The following is a 6,095-nucleotide window of genomic DNA, read 5'->3' as shown; positions in this document are numbered from 1 at the left end:
CACTGATTACCTCATATCGCGCACTGTCGGGGCGGCTCCTAGCCGTCGCGCTGACGAATGCGTCACGTCGTGCGATGGTGGAGCGCCTTGCGCCGTTGGAAACAGAGATAGTTGAACTCCGTGCTCTAAACCAGTTGCTTGTTTAGCTTCTGGGTGGCCGGACGCCTTTGGGGGTCGCCCCGGCGCCAACGCTTCCGCCATCACTTGCATCGGACCCCGGTACGGCTTAAGCAAGCCAACCTAAAACACCGGGTGTATCCTTTTCGGAACATAAAGCGTATATGCAAGTCCTCGTTTGGCCACGACTTTGAAAGGTCCGATAAACCGTGGACGGAGCTTCGTCTTAAAGACAGCAGAGACTGCATAGATAGGAAGGGTTTGAGCACTAGTGAAACCAGGTCTCTAACTACAATTATTTTAACATTTCTTCCGCTCCTTCCGTCTGCATATATTTTGCATTTCTTGGCCTTCAGTCATTGCATCGCGAACGTGTCGTAGGACCCTCAGTCTGGCAGACAGGAAGCCATCGACTTTTTTATGAATAGTGAGGATATTGAGATCGGCTAGCCGCTCAGCCCTCATTAAGCCCTAAGCCGTGGGCTATCGACGTCAGCGCGGCGCGAGGATTAACAAGCTCGTTTAAGTTGAACGGTGTGTAGCCAGTAGGCGCATGTACTGCATTGTTCAGAGCAAACTCTACAAGTGGCAATATGGCGCTCCAGCGCTTCGACGTCTCAGCGCAGACGCTGAGAAGAACGGCTTTAACGTCGTATTTCACGCACTCGGTTTGACCATCGGTCTACGGATGGTGCGCTGTTGACATACTCAACTCGGCGTCCTGCACCCTAAGGATAGTTGACCGAAACTCTCCAGGGAAGCGTGGGTACCTGTCAGAGACAATTGACTCCGGGAGTTTATGTTGTCGAAAGTCATGATCCACAAACAGCGTCAGTGTACCCACACCATCGATGGTGTCCAGCGCTACCGCAAGATGAGCCATCTTGCTCAAACGGTCCACAAAGACCACCATACCCATGTCGTTTGCCGACTCCTTTGGCAGCCAAACACAAAGTCCATACTCATGAACTGTCCATTCCAGGAGGGTAACAGCAAACTGGCCGGTGGCGCCGCCGCATTTAGAGAGAATTTTACCCTTTGACACACCTGGCATGTACGCACATATGTGCTCGTCCATTTGTACACCTTAATCTACCAGTAGTGGCGGCTCACAGAGTTGTCGGTCTTCTCACGACCGACGTGACCACTGAGTGGGGTGTAGTGGGCCACATAGAGAATACGGTATTTTGAATCCTCATCGTGGGAAACGACAATTGGTGGCGTTTCCGTCGAATCGGTGCTATAATACAGCAACCCGTTAACCAACGAATATCGGTGTAATCGTGCGCGCAAACGGGCCGACAATTTCCTGTTTGAACTACCATACACTTTACACCCGAGAGCCTGTAGCAGTGCTACACACATACCATCACTCGCGTATACGGTGCGGATCGAATACGTTATTAACGACGCCACCGTCGTGGCATGAGCAAGCTGATAATACGGTCGGTCTGCGTGACAGCACATCAGCCAAAGCATTCTGTTTTCCTGGCGTAAACTTCACATCTAAGTTATATATGGCGAAGAAGAGGCCATCCTTTGCGAAAGGTGAGGCGACTGAGACGCAGTGCGTGATGACGCATGATCTGTGTAGACCACATACGGCAATGAGCCAGGCAGGTGCACTCCTGAACTTGACAAGTGCATCATTTCTAACGCGAGTAATTCCTTGTCGTGGACTGGGTAGTCCTCTCCGCAACCTGAAGCTGGCGGTATTTGAACGCAATCACCAGAACTCACCCCTCGGTGTCTGCTTGCAGCAGTGCACATCCAATGGAAAAGTCCTACGCGTCACAGACGATACAAAAGGGACGATCAGGGTCGGGCAACGCCAGTATTGGTGCATGAAGGAGGCTGTTTTTGACCCCGCCAAACGCCTCCCGATGCTCGGTATTCCAACACCATTCCGCATCACTCATAAGGAGATTCGACAATGGCTGTGCAATTCATGCACATTTTTGCTGTACTTGTGCAAGTTGTTGAAGCGACTTGCGCAGTTGCTTTTGGTTCTTTGGTACCGGCACGGCCTTGACCTTAGCGGGATCCGCTCGATGGCCATGCTTCCTGATGAAGCACCCTAAAAAGGGGATATCTTCGGCGCCAAAGATGCACATATCGGCTGCTTGTTCATGTGCATGCGCTCTCAAATGGACGATGTGGGTTTCCCCATCTGTCGTCCCGTCCCCCGCACGACTGCGGACGAAGTTGCAGTAGCCAGACTATGTCTACGCATACGCCCGGCGGGGCCCTGAACAGCTGCGTCACAAGACAATTAGATATTGCTGGTGCATTTACCAGCCCTTGGGGCATCACCAGCCACTCTTAGAGCACGCTGCTCAAAGTACTCACCGCTGTCAACGGAATATCACTCGCTCTCATAAGCAATTGGTAATCCCCATCAACCAAGTCGAATGCACTTACATCCAACCATGTTGTTGTTTTGGAGAGCATCGTTTCTAGAAATCAGCGTCTGTGCCGGAATCGCGCCCCCCTTCCTGCTCCACCGGAGCCTTGATGTTTTCAACAACATCCAACGAAGAGCTGCTAGCTCCGCAATCTTCGTCCAGTGGATGACGTGCCACTCCACGTACAATTGAACGGCCTCGACCAAGATGCATTGGACCTCGTCCGATCATGCCACGAGTGGCATGCAGCGACTGCTTCAAAACGTGAGCAGTGCTCAATGAATTCCGCGACACTCCACGTGCATCACTGGGGCCTCGCCCTCGATACCTCGGCCCTTAGCCAACCATGCCACTCGTGGCACTCAGCAACTCTGTGCCCACGGGCCATGCTCGAAACTCTTGTCCAATACACCTTCGGTGTTCGACTACTAGGATACTCCGATAATCTGCACATTGACCGTCCCAGTCCAGTGCCTGCACCAATAGCGCTTCTGCTCCCTAGCAGAGGTGGATTCATGTCTCGCCAAAGCTTCACCAGGTAACGTGCGCCTAGCGCTCAAGGTCTTCGACATCCAATCGATCCATGACTGATGGTGTTCCAACCATGCCATACCAAGGACAAGTCATTCTTTGTATCCAAAATCCACAGGGACTCTCGGCACAGTGACACAAATCCCCGTCGCTAAGCGAACAGTGAAGGTGTCACACAACCACGCTTCCTGCGTCTCAGCATACAACTGACCTCTTTCGATCGTGGATAATTGCCCGACGCCCCGGAATCAATCAGGATCTTCCATAGCTTCTCAATGCCCTGCACGATCGCTTTTACGACCAGTAAACCCGGCTTGCATACACGTTCCGTGTTCAAGAGCACAAAGCACTTCGGGGCTGGACCCTGCTGCCCTCTACCTTTCTGGGGCTCAACAAAACTCAGTTCCCCCCAGGAGGGCACGGGGCGCCTACGGGATGCTCTCGTTTCTCCGCGTCAAACCAGATTGAATAGAAGCCGGACTTCGGTTTGAGGAGCCTTTACGCGCCTTGCACAAGAAATAACCCGCCCAAAGCTGACGGGTGTCTCCAAAAACAAAATACCGTCGGGTGTGTACACGCTGCTCAGCAATTCGGAGCTCTCCCTCCTCCTTCTCAGCATAGCTGAGATCCATTGGCTCAGGCCCGTTTGACGAGCTCTAAAGGTGTGCATACCAAAAATGTCCTACCGACTCGAAGCTGAATTCGGCGTTCAACGTCACGTTCACCGCCTCTATAAAAGAAGACGAATGCACACGCTAGACTTTCATTTTGGCCACGCCAGTCCAGACGCCCTCCATGAAAAAACAGTCACTGTGCCCGCCTCGGGGAAAGAATCGGCTGCCACCCCGGCAATGAGAGCTCGCAATCCTTGGACAAAATCCACCATTTCCTTCGTGCACTGTCGGGCTGCAGGGAAATCTTGATCGCATGTTTTATGCGTGGTGAGGCGGTGATTACACAAGCAATAGCTGCAGTTTCAGCTCCTTCCAGGAGGGAAACGCCGCTTCAACCAAAGCACGCCATTGCACATTTTCGCGCTCGACCACCGAGTTTCCAGATGGCTAGCGCTACGCGCTGCTGCTTGGTCTGGAGCATGGCGGATGCAATGGCCATCTCGACTTCTCTCACTCAGAGCAGAAGATTCTCTCCATCCTTCCCCTCATAGGCCTTAACGCTCACCATGAGCGGCTTAGGACGGGGGAAGTAATCCGTTACTGACGGCGGCGTCATAGACGCGAATGATGCAGACATCTTCTGCTGCAGGTGCTCTAGCAGCGCGTTTTCGTAATTTGAAATTGCCTTTAGACGCGCACCGATTGCATCGGGGCCTTGCGCAGCAAGGTGCTGCACACCCTCAGGGCCCAGCAAAAACATCAGCTTGTAAAGCCCGTTCAGCATGCCCTGGGGCAAAGAGAAAAAATATTCCATCCTCACTGCGGATCAGTCTAAACGACTAAGGTCTTAGGTGTAGATTGACTACAAGTGCTACCAAGTGCAGCGAGGGTGCTGTAGCTTTGCGCTTTGAGGAAGGGTAAGTTAGGTCACCGAACTTTCGTTCTATACTTAAAATAAGTACGAGTTAGCAGATCGCAATTCGCTTACTACAAGAGTAACTATTGCCTTAATTCAAGGCTATTTACTCTTCCGTCTAAAATTCAAAACTAATTTTTATTTATTTTCATCTGCGGCAAAGCCGCCTAATTTAAGATGTTCGGATTTTTTTAAATATATAGTAAAATCTAAATACATGCATAACTACTAGCTACCTAGCCACATACCGTATTCTTGTTTGGGCGCAGTTACACCATGCCCATCTCGTGTGACACACACCTGTTATCAGGGTACGTGTAACCCCGTTACAGAAAGAGTTTTGGCAGCTTTGCTGCGGAATTCCGTTGCACTTTAAGGCAAGCAAAGCAAATCCGACGATCGGGTTGGTAATAGACTATATCTTAACGTGGATGTACGCTTGGTAAGCTTATGGTTAAACGCAAAGTCGTCCAGCAAACGCACTGTAAAGCCTTAGTTGACTGCTCTGTGGGTTTTGAAAAAAAAGTATTCTTCGAGATTTTATAAGAGAGATGATGTTATGGGGTTACACGTACCCTGGTATACAGGTGTGGATCACACAAGATGGTGTGACCGTACAAAGGTGTGAGTTACACAAGTCGGTGTAATCACACAAATGCGTGGCTACACCATAACAAGAAGCCACTACGTGGCGGGACTGCCAGTAGTTATGCTTATTAAATAGGTTTTACTATCAAATATAGGAAACACATAGATTTGAATGTAGGCGGCTCTTCCGCAAATAAAACAAGTAAATACAGTCTCAATCTCAAATGGAAGTGCATTTGCCTCGGTTGAGGTTTTAGGTAGTACGAGTATAACGGATTGCGATCCGCTATATGATTCTGCCATAGAACGAAGGTCGCTGCCCCCTTAGCTTAGTTCCTCGAAGCAAAGAGCTACGGCAGCCCCGTTGCGGCCGTAGATTGACTACGAGTGCTACCAAGTGCGGTATCACTTGGTAGCACTCATAGTCAATCTACGCCCGAGTCGTTACAACTGAGCCTCTGTGAGGATAGAGAAATTATCCTATTTGCTTCAAGGCATGGACGGGTGTGATAAGCTGATGTCCCTGCCTGGCCCTGAGGGCGTGCAACACCTTGCTTTGCAAGGATCTGAGGCGTTAAGTACGTGTTTAGAAGCGTTTTCGAACTATGAAAATGCCCTGTTACCTACAGCAGAAGCTGTCGGCGTCGATTGCGTCCAAGACGTCATCGTCGACGACAGATGACCCCTCCTGACTCAGGTCGCTCATGGTGAGTGTTGAGACATTCGAGGGTAAAAATGGAGAGAATCTCATGCTCAGGGTGGGAGAGGTCATGATGGTCATGGCGTCCGCCAAGCTCCGGATCGAGCAACAGCGCGTGGCGCTAGCCATCTGAAAGCTCGGTGGTCGAGCGCGAGAATGGGCACTGACGTGCAGCACTTCGGTCGAAGCTACGTTTCCCTCCTGGACGGAGCTAACATTGCAGC

This window comes from Plasmopara halstedii (genome assembly GCF_900000015.1).
Source record: "Plasmopara halstedii genome assembly, contig: Scaffold_323, whole genome shotgun sequence".
In the NCBI taxonomy this organism is placed as follows: Eukaryota; Oomycota; class Peronosporomycetes; order Peronosporales; family Peronosporaceae; genus Plasmopara; species Plasmopara halstedii.
The sequence above is the reverse complement of the archived record's forward strand: the minus strand, read 5'-3'. Positions refer to the sequence as shown.